The sequence below is a fragment of the Rutidosis leptorrhynchoides genome, chromosome 8, assembly GCF_046630445.1.
Source record: "Rutidosis leptorrhynchoides isolate AG116_Rl617_1_P2 chromosome 8, CSIRO_AGI_Rlap_v1, whole genome shotgun sequence".
NCBI classification, from domain to species: domain Eukaryota; kingdom Viridiplantae; phylum Streptophyta; class Magnoliopsida; order Asterales; family Asteraceae; genus Rutidosis; species Rutidosis leptorrhynchoides.
In genome coordinates, this window is record NC_092340.1 from 277,147,423 (window position 1) to 277,165,944 (window position 18,522).

Below are 18,522 nucleotides of genomic sequence, written 5' to 3' on the forward strand. Positions count from 1 at the left end.
AACACCATATATCCCTAGAAAATTAGGAAAACGAACCAAGTCCGAAGAAGAAGAAACCAGTGATTCAGATTAGAGGGTTGTAATCATGTTGTGTATTATATGTATTGTAGTGTGCTTGTACTTTTATGTTCTATGTAAAAATTGCTTGTATTGTTTGTTAATTATCTTTTACGAATCTAATCCTTGTCTATTTTACAGTATAAAAACAAAATGGACGTTAAGGGTAGACAACCGAATATTTTAGAAGACTTACCAGAGGATATGATTGAGGAAATCTTGTCTAGAGTCGGTCAGAATTCATCAGCACATTTAGTTATGACGAAATTAACTTGTCAAATATTTGAAAGACTTTCCAGAAATGCCTTAGTTTATAAAAGGCTTTCCTTTGATAGGTGGGGTATATCACATTGGGGAGACCGTAAGTTACGCCGTGTTTTCTTTGAAGCGTTAAATGCGGGGAACCCAAATACAATTTTACGCTACGAGTTAAGAACCTATTTTGACTCAACATATCCCAACATAGGATTTCGTGAGTTAGAAAGAGCTTCTAACATGCAACATAAAGAAGCATGTTATACTTACGGGTTAGTGATGTTCGCTTCTTACCAAAGTGAGAAAAGAAACATCGGATTACAACTTTTAAATAAAACCTTCCCACAAGTGACGGGTTCAGTAATTGGGGTGAGAAACAAGGTTTTTAGATTATTACAGGGCTGTTGGACATTACGAAACCCTCATCCATTTGACGACATTACAACATGCTGCCTAGCCAATGGTCATAATGGTTACTTTCTACAAGATCAAGGATGGGAAGTCGTCTTAATAAAACCTGAATGCATGACTTGTTTCTGGACTTTTGAATTACGTGTTTTTATTTCTTTTGCTGAACAACTTGTGTATTAACTAGAATTGCCTTCATAGTTGCCGAGTAGCAAAGTTATTATGTGCTATATTTCATCCTATATGTATTATAGCAGTATTGTAAGTTTGTAAAATATTGTATAAAGTTTGAACGCGAAATATTATTGTAATAAGTTTTTCATATAGAATCGTAGTAGTTGAATTATATAATAGCTGCTAAGTATGAACTTAACGGGTAGGTACTACCCGAATTAAAACTATAAAATGCTAATATGAAGAAAAAGCTTTTATAAATAAGTTCATATTATGCTATGAAATACTATTGACTACTCTAAAATTCTATATGATTAACTCAATTCTTTTGGCTATTTTGAAGGAAATGGCACCGGCGACTCGTCATAACTTGAACATGAGTAAGGAAGACTTCCGTATTTTTCTTGCAGCAAATATAGCCGCAGTACAGGCTGCAATGCAAAATAACAATAACTCTGGATCTAGCAGTGGAACTAATTTCACAAGAAATCGTGTAGGATGCTCCTACAAAGAATTCACTGCCTTCAAACCTTCGGAATTTGATGGAACCAAAGGACCAATTGGATTGAAACGGTGGACCGAGAAGGTCGAATTGGTGTTTTCCATAAGTAAGTGTACTGAAGAGGACAAAGTTAAGTACGCTACGCATACCTTCACAGGTACGGCGTTAACGTGGTGGAATACATATCTCGAGCAGGTAGGACAAGATGCTGCTTACGCACTACCATGGTCAGCATTCAAGCAATTAATGAACGAGCAGTATCGTCCCAGGAACAAGGTCAATAAGCTCAAGGTAGAGCTTAGAGGATTACGAACGCAAGGTTTCGATATCACCACGTACGAACGACGATTCACTGAATTGTGTCTATTGTGTCCCAGAACGTTTGAAGACGAAGAAGAGAATATTGAAGCATTTGTAAAAGGGTTACCGGAAAGAATTCAAGAAGATGTGAGTTCACACGAGCCCGCCTCCATACAAAAGGCAAGTCAAATGGCTCACAAATTAGTGAACCAGATCGAAGGAAGGATTAAAGAGCAGGCGACTGAAGAGGCTAACATGAAACAAGTCAAGAGAAAGTGGGAAGAAACCGATGACAAGAGTCACCAATACAACAACAACAACAATCACAACCATAATCGCAATAACTATCCCAATAACCGCAACATCAATCGCAACAACAATTTCAATAAACGTCCCAACAATAACTACAATAACCGTCCCAACAACAATAACAACAGCAACAACAACAACAGCAACAATAACAATCCCAACAACAATCTCAATAACAACAATGGCAATAAAAATCAAAAACAGCCATGCCAAAGATGTGAAGAGCATCACCTGGGGTTTTGCACAACATTTTACAACAGGTGTAAAAGAAATGGTCATAGCACGAAGAAGTTCGAAATCTACGGACCAATGCATAACAGAACTAAAGGAACAAATAATGTCGGAACCAATAATACCGCCATAGTTTGTTTTGGATGTGGAAAACCGGGCCACTTTAGTAGAAATTGCCCAAATTAGGGAAATACTAATGGGCAGGGTCGCGGAAGAGTTTTCAATATTATTACGGCAGAAGCACAGGAAGACCCGGAGCTTGTTACGGGTACGTTTCTCATTGACAATAAATCTGCTTATGTTTTATTTGATTCGGGTGCGGATAGAAGCTATATGAGTAGAGATTTTTGTGCTAAACTAAGTTGTTCACCGACGCCCTTGGATAATAATTTTTTACTCGAATTAGCAAACGGTAAATTAATTACAGCAGATAATATATGTCGGAATTGAGAAATTAAACTGGTTAGCGAAACATTTAAGATTGACTTGATACCAGTAGAGTTAGGGAGTTTTGATGTGATAATCGGTATGGACTGGTTGAAAGAAGTGAAAGCAGAGATCGTTTGTTACAAAAATGCAATTCGCATTATACGAGAAAAAGGAAAACCCTTAATGGTGTACGGAGAAAAGAGCAACACGAAGTTAAATCTTATTAGTAACCTGAAGGCACAAAAACTAATAAGAAAAGGTTGCTATGCTGTGCTAGCACACGTCGAGTAAGTCAATTCCGAAGAAAAGAACATCAATGATGTTCCCGTCGCAAAAGAATTTTCCAATGTATTTCCGAAAAAATTACCGGGACTACCTCCACACCGATCCGTTGAATTTCAAATAGACCTTGTACCGGGAGCTGCACCAATAACTCGTGCTTCATACAGACTCGCACCCAACGAAATGAAGGAACTTCAGAGCCAATTACAAGAACTTTTAGAGCGTGGTTTCATTTGACCAAGCACATCACCATGGGGAGCTCCTATTTTATTTGTCAAGAAGAAGGATGGTACATTTAGGATATGTAACGACTACCGAGAGATGAACAAACTTACCATCAAGAACCGCTACCCACTACTGAGAATCGACGACTTATTTGATCAACTACAAGGCTCATCAGTTTATTCTAAGATTGATTTACGTTCTGGGTATCATCAAATGCGGGTGAAGGAGGATGATATTCCAAAGACTGTTTTAGAACGCGTTACGGTCATTACGAGTTTATGGTTATGCCTTTTGGGTTGACTAACACACTAGCTGTGTTCATGGACCTCATGAACCGAGTGTGTGGACCATACCTTAACAAGTTTGTCATTGTTTTCATCGATGACATACTTATTTACTCAAAGAATGACCAAGAGCACGAAGAACATTTGAGAAAAGTGCTAGAGTTGTTAAGAAAAGAAAAACTGTACGCTAAGTTTTCAAAGTGTGCATTTTGGTTGGAAGAAGTTCAATTCCTCGGTCACATAGTGAACAAAGAAGGTATTCCGGTGGATCACGCAAAGATTGAAACCGTTGAAAAATGGGAAACCCCGAAAACTCCGAAGCATATATGCCAATTTTTAGGACTAGCTGGGTACTACAGAAGATTCATCCAAGATTTTTCCAGAATAGCAAAACCCTTGACTGCATTAACGCGTAAAGGGAGGAAATTTGAATGGAAGGATGAACAACAGAAAGTGTTTCAATTGTTAAAGAAGAAGTTAACTACGACACCCCTATATTATCATTACCTGAAGGGAATGATAATTTTGTGATATATTGTGACGCTTCAAAGCAAGGTCTCGGTTGTGTATTAATTCAACGAACGAAGGTAATTACTTATGCGTCTAGACAATTGAAGATTCACGAGCAGAATTATACGACGCATGATTTGAAATTAGGCGCGGTTGTTTTTGCATTAAAGACTTGGAGGCACTACTTATATGGGGTCAAAATTATTATATATACCGACCACAAAAGTCTTCAACACATATTTAATCAGAAACAACTGAACATGAGGCAGCACAGGTGGATTAAATTGTTGAATAATTACGACTTTGAGATTCGTTACCACCCGGGAAAGGCGAATGTGGTAGCCGATGCTTTGATCAGAAAGGACAGAGAACCCATTCGAGTAAAAGCTACGAATATAATGATTCACAATAACCTTACTACTCAAATAAAGGAGGCGCAACAAGGAGTTTTAAAAGAGATAAATTTGAAGGATGAAATACCCAAAGGATCGGAGAAGCATCTTAATATTTGGGAAGACGGAACCCGGTATAGGGCTGAAAGAATTTGGGTACCAAAATTTGGAGATATGAGAGAAATGGTACATAGAGAAGCTCATAAAACCAGATACTCAATACACCCTGGAACGGGGAAGATGTACAAGGATCTCAAGAAATATTTTTAGTGGCCGGGTATGAAAGCCGATGTTACTAAATACGCAGGAGAATGTTTTACGTGTTATAAGGTCAAAGCTGAGCATCAGAAACCATCAGGTCTACTTCAACAACCCGAAATCCCGGAATGGAAATGGAAAAATATTACCATGGATTTCTTCACTAAATTGCCAAGGACTACAAGTGGTTTTGATACTATTTAGGTAATAGTTGATCGTCTCACCAAATCAGCACATTTCCTGCCAATAAGAGAAGATGACAAGATGGAGAAGTTAGCACGACTGTACTTGAAGGAAGTCGTCTCCAGACATGGAATACCAATCTCTATTATCTCTGATAGGGATGGCAGATTTATTTTAAGATTCTGGCAGACATTACAGCAAGCATTATGAACTCGTCTAGTGTATTGACCCGGAAATTTTCGACCAAATTTAAACCTTAATCTTTATATGTTTCCGACACGATAAGCAAAATCTGTAATATTGAGTCTAGAAAGTTTGAAATCTCTATTTGGATAACTATTTACCCTTTGACCAAGCCTGACGATGCACGAACATTTATGTGCATATACGATATATATTTGTTAATTGATAACATTAACAGGGTATTAGATATGTAATAATAGGATTTGATATAAGATTACTATATTTATCAGCTAGAGTAAAAGATAATATAATTTTATGAATATCTGAACTGTCTTTGTCAAATTATTAACAAGTCATTTTGATAAGAACAAAGGTTTTAACGTTATCTTAAAAGTTGGAGTCTTTCTAGAAACCTTTTGACAAATCGTAAACGTTAACGGTCCGTGATTTTAATAAAAATCAATATTTAAATAAAACGTGTTCATTAAATATATATTTTACGAAATGACTAAATATATATTTATGTATTTTACAAAAATGATTAAATATAATATTTAACTAAATATAAAACGTTTTGAATTTAAATTTATTTAGTTAACAATGAGACTTTGATTTATAAAAGTAAATGATCACAACGCTCAAAAGATTAAGTTACATTTTGAGTGGGTTAGTTTTCCATAAATTTAAATCTAATTTTTGATAAAGGTACGAGTCACAAAACGTAAAGTGTTAGTTTTCTTAGCGTACGAAACTTCGTTTGAAAAACCGGGACCGGGACATTAGTCGAGTGACAACGTAAAAGTAATTTTTGTAAAAATTATATTTTTACCATTAACGTAAATATAATATAATATTAAATTAATTATAAAAATTAAATATATTAAAATATAAATATATATAAACATCGGATTCTTTGGAAGTGTGGGACAGCTGGACAGCATGCTCCACGAGTCGCGGAGACTCAAGGGCAATCTGGACCGCAAGTCACGGAGGCAACCTTTTCAAAAACGGGTCTTTATAAACTCGAGTTCTTCTGCGAATTTTTGCAACAAAAACAATATTACTCCTTAAACATTATTACTCCGCAGGAACTAATACTTCGTATTTATTTATATTATTATTAAAAATTAATATTATTATTATTATTATTATTATTATTATTATTATTATTATTATTATTATAAAGATTAAGATTAATATTATTATTAATCTTAGGATTAGAAGTGTTATTAGTATTAAAAATATACAAAATACTATGACGGGGTTCTGCCCAAGTGTTCCAAAACTGGTTTCATGAGTGGGATAGAGTTAAGAAGATTATGGTTATAGCTATGGAGGTTATGGGTAACGTTTGGGGGTTTTGCTCGTGAGTCAAACTAGTGTTTATCATCTTCGTGGCGTGTATATACCTTTCCTACAATATTGAATCTCAATATTGATATGTGAGCACTCAAAACTTGACTTTTATTTATTATTAGTGTGTCCCTGACTAGTGCTCGAGAAATTAGGATCATGCATGCTTTTATACTTATTTTGTCAAGATATATTTTAGGATAGAATCTGAAATAGTTACTTTTGCGGTTAAGATAAGGTATATGATATATATGTTTTTGGAAAGGTGGCGAAAAACTGTAAACTTTTCATTTAGAAGTCAAATGGATTTGATGAACGGGTTAGAAATTATAGTCACTTGAATTTTTGTATCAATTAGTAAAAATGATTATTTTTAATATTACGTCGTCGTTAAAATTATCATTGTGATTACTATTATTATTATTATTATTATTATTATTATTATTATTATTATTATTATTATTATTATTATTATTATTATGATTTCTATTATTAAAGATAATTAATATTTTTATCAAAAATTACCAAATTATTATTTTGATCGTTATTGTTATTAAAATTATTAATTTATTATCATTAACACTAAAATTATTATTTTTATTAAAAGTATTATTTTTAATGAAATTATTATTATTATTATTATGATTATTATGATTATTATTATTGTAATTAATAATTAAAACAAATAATATTTTATCAAAAATTATCAAATTATTATTTTGATAATAAAACTATTAATTTATTATCATTATTAATATTAAAATTAATATATTTATTAAAAGTGTTATTTTAAATAAAAATTTACTGTTATTATAAAGAAATATCATTTTTATTATCATTTAGTATATTTATATATATAAAGTTTTATTTGTTAATAAATGAATTATAATATCATTTACTATACTTAAATTTTGTAAAAATATTTAAAATATAAAATTTGATATATTTAAATATATATAAACGACTATAATTATGTAAAGATCTTTGGAAAGTTATTTTGGTCAAATTAATTTTCGTTAAGGTATGTATGATTATCTCGAGAAATAAGATTGTGGTACACTATAAATTAACTTTAATTGTTAGACAGATATTAATCAATATATAAATATATATAATTAATTAGGTTCGTGAATCCGAGGCCAACCTTATACGTGTTCAATGGTGTTATATGTATTTTTACTACAAAATACAGTATGGTGAGTATATAGTCCCTTTTAAACTCTAAATATTTTGGGCTGAGAATACATGCGCTGTTTTTATAAATGATTTACGTTATGGACACAAGTGATCAAAAATAAATTCTACGTTGAGTTGTACCATGGCATATTTCTTTATACTTGGTAGCTAATATTTACGTGAGGAGCGTAAACGCGAATCCTGTTGATAGATCTATCGGGCCTGACAACCCCAACCGGGCTGGACGACCAGTTTTAAACGGTTGTATAGTACTTCGTTTCTGTATGCTACACTTGGTACGGTGTAGTGGTTATTTAAGAATATGCTGCTGTGATTTAAATGTTAAGTATGGTTACCAAGTGCTCAACGACTTTTCCATACACTTGCGAGTGTATTATGTATGTATATGAAATCTTGTGGTCCATAGTTATAACGCTGCTAGCATCAAACCTATATATCTCACCAACTTTATGTTGACGTTTTAAAACATGTTATTCTCAGGTACGAATTAAGTCTTCCGCTGTGCATTAGCTCATATTAAGGATACTACTTGGGACCCTTTAAGCTATGATTCAAAGACGTTGCATTCGAGTCATTGAAGATCATTAGAGATTATTATTAAGTAAATGGCAGATTAGGTCATTTGGATATTATGAAATGATAGACGTATATGTCAACTCTTGATGTAAAGAAAGATTGTCTTTAGAGAATAAATGCAACGTTTGTAAAACGCATCATATAGAGGTCAAGTACCTCGTGATGTTATCAACTATTGTAATTCGTTGGTAATCGATATGGACTTCATCCGGATGGATTAGTTCGGGTTATTAGATCTAGACAAGAGTACTGCTTATCATCCATAAACTGATGGGTAGAGCGAAAGGACATTATAAACGCCTGAAGACATGCTACAAGCATGTGTTATTGATTTCGAAAACAGTTGGGATCGACACCTTCCGTTAGCAGAATTTTCCTACAACAATAGCTACTATTCAAGCATTGAGATGGCGCCGTTTGAAGCACTCTATGGTAGAAAGTGCAGGTCTCCGATATGTTAGAGTGAAGTGGGGGATAGAAATATTACGGGTCCGGAGATAATACAAGAAACTACCGAGAAGATCATCCAAATTCAACAACGGTTGAAAACCGCCCAAAGTCGACAAAAGAGCTACGCTGACATTAAAAGAAAAGATATAGAATTCGAAATTGGAGAGATGGTCATGCTTAAAGTTGCACCTTGGAAAGGTGTTGTTCGATTTGGTAAACGAGGGAAATTAAATCCAAGGTATATTGGACCATTCAAGATTATTGATCGTGTCGGACCAGTAGCTTACCGACTTGAGTTACCTCAACAACTCGTGGCTGTACATAACACTTTCCACATCTCGAATTTGAAGAAATGTTTTGCTAAAGAAGAACTCACTATTCCATTAGACGAAATCCAAATCAACGAAAAACTTCAATTCATCGAAGAACCCGTCGAAATAATGGATCGTGAGGTTAAAAGACTTAAGAAAAACAAGATACCAATTGTTAAGGTTCGATGGAATGCTCGTAGAGGACCTGAGTTCACTTGGAAACAAGAAGATCAGATGAAAAAGAAATACCCGCACCTATTTCCAGAAGATACATCAACACCTCCAACTGCTTAACATTTCGGGACGAAATTTATTTAACGGGTAGGTACTGTAGTGACCAGAACTTTTTCATGTTAATATATATTAAATGAAATTGTTATTTACATGATTAAGTATTTCCAACATGTTAAGCAATCAAACTTGTTAAGACTTGATTAATTAAAATAGATTTCATATAGTCAATTGACCACCCAAGTTGACGGTGATTCACGAACGTTAAAACTTGTAAAAACTATATGATGACATATATATGATTATATATATACTTAACATGATATTATGATAATTAAGTATCTCATTAGGTATTTTAACAATGAGTTATATACATAAAATTGAGTTTAGTGAATTAAGAAACTCGAAACGATATATATAACGATTATCGTTATAACAACGTCTTACTAAATACATATGAATCATATTAAGATATTGATACACTATGTTTAATCATGATAAATGATAAGTAAACATGTCATTAATTGTATTAACAATGAACTACATATGTAAAAACAAGACTACTAACTTAATGATTTCGAAACGAGACATATATGTAACGATTATCGTTGTAACAACATTTAACTGTATATATATCATACTAAGATTTATTAATATAACATAATATCATGATAATGTAATAATTTAACATCTCTTTAGATATAATAAACAATGGGTTAACAATATTTAATAAGATCGTTAACCTAAAGGTTTCAAAACAACATTTACATGTAACGACTAACGATGACTTAACGACTCAGTTAAAATGTATATACATGTAGTGTTTTAATATGTATTCATACACTTTTGAAAGACTTCAATAAACTTATCAAAATACTTCTACTTAACAAAAATGCTTACAATTACATCCTCGTTCAGTTTCATCAACAATTCTACTCGTATGCACACGTATTCGTACTCGTACAATACACAGCTTTTAGATGTATGTACTATTGGTATATACATTTCAATGATCAGCTCTTAGCAGCCCATGTGAGTCACCTAACACATGTGGGAACCATCATTTGGCAACTAGTATGAAATATCTCATAAAATTACAAAAATATTAGTAATCATTCATGACTTATTTACATGTAAACAAAATTACACATCCTTTATATCTAATCCATATACCAACGACCAAAAACACCTACAAACACTTTCATTCTTCAATTTTATTCATCTAATTGATCTCTCTCAAGTTCTATCTTCAAGTTCTAAGTGTTCTTCATAAATTCTATAAGTTCTAGTTTCATAAAATCAAGAATACTTCCAAGTTTGCTAGCTTACTTCCAATCTTGTAAAGTGATCATCCAACCTCAAGAAATCTTTCTTATTTACAGTAAGATATCTTTCTAATACAATTTAATACTCATATTCAAACTTTGATTCAATTTCTATAACTATAACAATCTTATTTCGAGTGGAAATCTTACTTGAACTTGTTTTCGTGTCATGATTCTGCTTCAAGAACTTTCAAGCCATCCAAGGATCCTTTGAAGCTAGATCTATTTTTTTAATTTCCAGTAGGTTTACCTACTAAAATTAAGGTAGTAATGATGTTCATAACATCATTCGATTCATACATATAAAACTATCTTATTCGAAGATTTAAACTTGTAATCACTAGAACATAGTTTAGTTAATTCTAAACTTGTTCGCAAATAAAGTTAATCCTTCTAACTTGACTTTTAAAATCAACTAAACACATGTTATATATCTATATGATATGCTAACTTAATGATTTAAAACCTGGAAACACGAAAAACACCGTAAAATCGGACATACGCCGTCGTAGTAACACCGCGGGCTGTTTTGGGTTTGATAATTTAAAACTATGATAAACTTTGATTTAAAAGTTGTTCTTCTGGGAAAATTATTTTTCTTATGAACATGAAACTATATCCAAAAATCATGGTTAAACTCAAAGTGGAAGTATGTTTTTCAAAATGGTCATCAAGACGTCGTTCTTTCGACTGAAATGACTACCTCTTACAAAAATGACTTGTAACTTATATTTCTAACTATAAACCTATACTTTTTCTATTTAGATTCATAAAATATAGATCAATAGGAAACCATATCAATCTGATTCACCCAAAACGGATTTAAAACGAAGAAGTTATGGGTAAAACAAGATTGGATATTTTTTTATTGTTGTAGCTACGGGAAATATTGTAACAATTCTATAGAAATCATATCCTAGCTAACTTATATTGTATTATACATGTATTCTAATATATTATGTAATCTTGGGATACCATAGACACGAATACAATGTTTTGACATATCATATCGACCCATCTATATATATATTTCAGAACAACCATAGACACTCTATATGCAGTAATGTTGGAGTTAGCTATACAGGGTTGATGTTGATTCCAAAATATTATATACTTTGAGTTGTGATCTAGCCTGAGGCTTGTATACACGAGGTCGTGGATTGATTCGAGATATTATATATTGCTTTATTTCTGTACATCTAACTGTGGACAACTAGTTGTAGGTTATTAACGAGGACAGCTGACTTAATAAACTTAAAACAGTAAAACGTATTAAAAATGTTGTGAATATATTTTGAACATACTTTGATATATATGTACATATTTGTTATAGGTTCGTGAATCGACCAGTGGCCAAGTCTTACTTCCCGACGAAGTAAATCTGTGAAAGTGAGTTATAGTCCCACTTTTAAAATCTAATATTTTTGGGATGAGAATACATGCAGCTTTTTAAATGTTTTACAAAATAGACACAAGTACATGAAACTACTTTCTATGGTTGAACGATTGAAGATGAATATGCCCCTTTTTACTTGGTAACCTAAGAATTAGTAAACCAGTCTACTAATTGACACGAATCCTAAAGATAGATCTATTGGGCTCAACAAACCCCATCCGTTGTAGCGAATGATTTAGTACTTCGAGTTTTTATATCATGTCCGATGGATGTCCCGGAATGATGGGGATATTCTTATATGCATCTTGTTAATGTCGGTTACCAGGTGTTCACCATATGAATGATTTTTATCTCTATGTATGGGATGTATATTGAAATATGAAATCTTGTGGTCTATTATTATGATTTGATAATATATAGGTTAAACCTATAACTCACCAACATTTTTGTTGACGTTTTAAGCATGTTTATTCTCAGGTGATTATTAAGAGCTTCCGCTATTGCATACTAAAATAAGGACAAGATTTGGAGTCCATGCTTGTATGATATTATGTAAAAACTGCATTCAAGAAACTTATTTTTGATGTAATATATTCTTATTGTAAACCATTATATAATGGTCGTGTGTAAACGGTATATTTTAGATTATCATTATTTGATAATCTACGTAATGCTTTTTAAACCTTTATCGATAAAATAAAGGTTATGGTTGTTTTAAAAATGAATGCAGTCTTTGAAAAACGTCTCATATAGAGGTCAAAACCTCGCGACGAAATTAATTAATATGGAATGTTTATAATCAATATGAACGGGACATTTCATGGTGATGGAAGAATAGTAGTAGTATACCTGCAATAGTGGCGGCTGTAACAGCAGGAGTTGTAGTAATTATGCACGATGTTAATGGTGGTGATTGGTGATGATTCATGGTGGTTGTATGGAGGTGGAATGGGTTTTGTTTGATAAGTAATATTATATCAAAGAGTGATGGTGGTTACCTTGTTCATCGACTAGAAACAGGAAGTAGCAAGATCACGATGGAATTTGGGTATGTGAACAGTGTATAGAAACAAAGTGGGTTTGTAATCAAAGTGGAGTGGAGATGATTAAGGTGGTGGTGAAGTTTGGTTCTTGGGAATGTCGAACAGATAATGAAGAGTAAGAGAGCAGTTATATGATGGTGGTTTGGTTCCGGTGTTCTTGAAGAAGGAGAAGGAAGAAGAAACATAATTAGGTGATGGTTGAGTATATCTATCTGTTATGTATATGTATATATAAATATATAAGGATAGATAGATGAGATAGTGGACAGTGAATGAATCCAAAATAATATCAATCAAATTATCAATCATCAAAAGTAATTTGTAGCGTAGTGAATGAATTGAAACTTTAAAAACAGTAAATTTCAATCAATTAGCGAATCCAATGAATTGTGAATGTAAATATATAATATAGTAATATTTGAAAATTAAAACGTGCAATTAGTTAGCCGTCGCCTATTACAGACTAAATTTCGTACCCCGTCGTTAACCAGTGATGAATAAGAATACTTCGAAAAATCCCAAATTTTTTATATTAATTAACTTTATTTATTTTAGTCGTTATAAAACGGTCATTAATTTATTAAATAAAAATTACATCAACTGTCCGCGCTTGATCCTGGGTAAAATATAAAAATTGTTAAAATTTAATAACTAGATCTTAAATACATTTCTAATAAATTTATAATTTATAACAATCATTTTCGGATCACCATTTATTTTAAAATCATATAATTTCGATTTAAACTTCTCTAAATAATCAAAACGTCCAACGAGTATTTACAATTAATTAATAAATATATTCAATAAACTTTTATATCTACATATAGATTTATTTTAAATAATAAATTTTATTATATCTTATATTATTTTATCTTACAAAATTAATTCTAATAACTAAATAATATGATATTTCAAATTATATTTCGAATTAATATATATATTTATATTTTTAAATATATATGTATCTATTTACAAATAGTTGTTCATGAATCGTCGGGAATGGTCGAAGGTCAATTGAATGTATGAAACAGTTCAAAATTTTTGAGACTCAACCTAACAGACTTTTCTTATCGCGTCAAAAATATTACATCGTATCGAGAGTTTGGTTTAAAATTAGTCGAAATTTTCCGGGTCGTGGCATATTCTAGGATATGGGATGGATTTATCTACATCTCACCTCCTCATACCTCGCATATGCGAGATTAAATTTTGTTGTTTTTTCTTTCTTTCTCTAGTTGGCTTTAATTAGTTCATATGTTGCAATTAGGTTGGTCTTAATGGTGTGTCCCTTCTAACATAATGAATTTAGGCACAAGAACCTCCAAGTTGACTTTCTCTAATTCACTTTTGGAAGTCAAATAAGAAACACTTTTGACTTTGGAGCTTCAAAATCAACATGAAAGTTTGTAGTTTAAGAAGAAACATTAACACGTGGATTGAGCCATATAATGATACTTGTAATCACTGTTGTAAAAAACCTGATTACTCGTCGATTAATTCTCGATTAATCAGTTTTAAGAGCAATCTGTTCCGATTTTCTAAACTCCGTTTAATTAATCGATCAACGTCAATTGACGGGTCAAAATCGAATTTTGTAATCGAGGTCGGTTAAAATTAAATTTGGTCAACATTTTAACATGAATTTAAATTAAAACTTTATAATTTTTAAACAAAATAGACAATTTAAACAATAATATTAAAGTTTATGTTTATATTTATGGTTTTCTTCTATATTTACACATGTAATTTTTAAAATCTAATATTTAAATGTATAAAGTACAATCCGATTAATCCACAATTAATCTCCGAATTGCTGATTACTTTTTCCAAAGTCCTGACCGATTAATCCCCGAATAGTGAATTTTGCAACCTTAATTGTAATGCTACTAGTATGAATCTTTTTTGGTGTAAATTCATAATGTTATCATAACATTTTAATTGGATATATGATATTTTTTCATATATAAACAGCGCATAGAGATGTGGACAGATTCCCAAAATATTTCTTGGTTTAATTGCTTAAGTTTTAGAAAATATCCTATATATACTTATACTTTCAATTTTATTCGAATGTAGTTTAAAACTCAATTAAATATCGGTGTAAGTAACATACTTTCAAGAAGTATTCTAATGTATGATATTTGTGACCAATTACCTATTAAACCAGTAAAATCAATTTTTTTAGCATTTTTTTAAGAGTTAATTGTACTATTGGTTCTTGTGTTTTAACCAAAATCTTACGGGTGGTCCCTATCTTTCAAAAGTTATACGTTGGTCTAATTTCTAACTCTTGTTAACTTAGTTCGTTAAATGATAGCAAGTGCAGGTCACATGATGGGTAAAAATGTAATTTCGTCTATAGTATACATCCACTCATTTATCAACCTACATCACTAACATCATCTGCATATCGATGTTGTTCGTCTCGTGTGTTTTAATTTTGGGGAAGAGATAATAACACACAATACATATATACATATTACATCTCTATATATCTATATCTATTATCTATATATTACAAGGAGAGACGCTTTTTCACTTACATCTCTATATATCTATATCTTATAAAGAATTACATATATCTTTCTTTCTTTCTATCTTATAAAGAAAGAAGCTTTTTACTGTAGCAAGGTGTTTGATCGACACATGTGAATAAATGATTGGTTGAATGATATACTTTGACACCTCCTGATTTGTAAATGCAAGTGCTTTTCCAAAGGGTTAAAGCAAAAAATAGGCTACAAACTTACACAAATGTATCGATGTCACCCACAAACTTATTTCCGTCCTACTGTCGCCTACAAACTTATAAAAAATGTGCTGATGTTAACATTTCATTACCGGTTACCTGCTGAACCGGTAAAGTTAATTATTTAACTTTTTTATTCATTTTATATGTCCCGATGTCGCCCATATACTTTCAGTTGTGTCCCGATATCGCCCATATACTTTCAGTGTCCTGATATCGCCCATATACTTTCAGTTCTATTTCGATGTATCACTGACGTATCATGATTACTTAGAAGCCACGTAATCAACCATTTTGGTTGACGGTTAAAAAAAGTATTTTGTTTATATTAGCACATTTTTTATAAGTTTGTAGGCGACAGTAGGACGGAAATAAATTTGTGGACGACATCGGTACATTTGTGTAAGTTTGTAGCCTATTTTTGGTTTTAACCCTTTTCAAATTGACAGCTCCAGCTCTGTAAATACATTAGCAATTGACACCTCATTGGCCTTTTATTCGATCAAACTAATACATTTTTTTCCCTAATAGTTTTCAGTTTTTGTTGGCTCACACAAATCAAAGTGCTCGTAAATCCACCGGTGGAAAACCTCCCCGTAACCAACTTCCTACTAATGATGCTTGGAAATCTGCATCGATAACCAACGTAATGAAGAAACCCACCGTTACTATGTTGGAACCGTCGCTCTCGTAGATAATTATACTCTATGTTGAATTCATTGATTGCTTCTGCGAAACCCTTCTTTGTTGACTAACGACATCTTTTATTAACCCTAAATTGGGGCTGTAGCGATTAAAAAAAAAAAAAAACAGGAGTCAGGAATATGACTAGTGATGAGCATTTTTAAAACCACGGGAACCACTGGTATAACTTTTAAAAGATGGGGATAACCAGTGAAATTTTTGGTAAACTACAGGGATCAACGGTATAATTAACTCTTTTTTTTAATTTTATATCGCTTTTGTAGTTATATACTTTCATTTGTATTCCGATGCAGATTATATACAATAATGATTTGGTCCAATATATCACTAACTACATTCTCCACAAAGATGTCACGTCAGCTCGTTTTTCTTTTATCCGGTTAATAAGTTCAGTACATTCATATTAGCACACTTTTTTAAGTATATAGCCTACACTTGTATTTTATTGAGTATATAACCTACATTAAAATAAAAGTGAAAGTATATAGTGTATTTATAGCTTTAACCCTAAGTAAATGAAACACTCACAGTCGTTGATTTTGCGTGCTTACTAATGCATCGAATACAATCAAACTTGTGTAAATCTAATGTTCTTTTTTTCTTCCTGAATACACAGAATTTGTGGTTCATGTGCTTGACAAAGTAATTGCAAGGTACATTTTATATTTTCTTGAAATGATTTTTGTATGTGGGATTTTATTGAGTAGTTACTGAAGTAATATCAGCTTTTCGTATACGCTTTTATGTAAACTTCGATTTTTTTTTTTTTTTTTTTTTTTTTTGACAAAAATATATGTATATATATAAATAGATCAAAACGATTTTACAGTTTACATAATATGACCAATAGTCAATTGAGATCTGATGATCTCTACCAAAAACTACAAACATTAATTGTTACATGTGAGCATCAATTGAGATATAATAACACCATTACAAATTGAAAACGAGCGGCTAAAAACAACCAAGCCGCAACCCTGCCACGATCCAGACCTATCGATATATAACCCCCAAGCCCGGCCAAGCTCGGAAAGACCCCCGATCCACCACCACACCAACCCGTCACAAAGAGCAGTGCCTGATCATCCGCGAACCACCAAGCCCCGTTCACCTGAAAACCCAAGAACACCTTCCATGAGACCAGCAAACAGAAGAAATTCCCCAAATAACAGACAAACCCACCAAACGGGCGGTAGAAAAGCCCTCGAGAGACCACAACCGTAAACCTCATTTTTTCGAAAGCAACATATGGATAACGGAGGCAACAACGTCGTTCCTTCCCGAACCAGAGACGACGACACAGAAGATGGAATGAAACAGAACTAAACAGCCGGCAAACAACCAAAACCACCCTAAACAACCGAAAACTGCAGCAATCGAAATTCCAACAAGAAGTCCGGCCACCACAGCCAGGCCGGCGACTGACAGATTAAAGCAGTAACCCAGAGCAATATAATCGCCATTTTCTAATGAAAATCCTACCAGAAAAAAACAAAAGAAAAAAGTCGGTATTAAATCCGGCAAAAACCCGCCGGAGTAAAAAAAAAACCCAACGCTCACACACCTACCAGCCGACAGGGTGCAAGAAGGCCACATCTAACAAAAAAGGCCCCACTCACCTCGACATTCACAGATCTCACAAGGAGATCGCCGCCTGAGAAGCCGGAGATGTGAAAAACCAGGGATGTCGCCGGAAACCATAAGAATACAAACCAACCCTAAGTCAGCACCTCACACCAAAGAGCAACAAGGAAACTAACCCTAGAAGACCCAGCAACACAGAGTGTACGTGGAGAATGACACTCGCCGCCTGCGCTGCCGGAAAAACGAAGGAAAGCGGCCGACACCTCGAAGCACCGGAGAAGGAGTAAAACGGCAGATCTATGAGAAAAAGAGGAAAATAAAGGGAAAAAGAAAGGTCATCGGACCTCCGGCGAGATGTCGGAGGCCGGAATCACAACGGTTGACTAAGGTTAACGATGAAAGTAGGAGATGGAAGAGGAAAATTAAAAGAAAGGCGGAAAGTTAGCCGGAACAGCGCCGTAAAAAAAAGATTCTGGTGGTACTGGTGTGGTTGTAGAAAGAAGGCAGAGAAAAAACTAGTGAGAGAAAAGTGAATGTTTTTTTAATCAACCTTGTCATCATGTGATCATGTCGCCAATGTTGGAAAAATGGCCTCACTAGTCACTACAACACTCAGCCCA

General features: G+C 32.9%; 1 pseudogene; it reads left to right on the forward strand.

Moving 5' to 3' along the window:
* The window catches only part of LOC139864226 (sec14 cytosolic factor-like), a 313,236-nt pseudogene that overhangs the window by 61,256 nt on the left and 233,458 nt on the right, over nucleotides 1-18,522 (forward strand).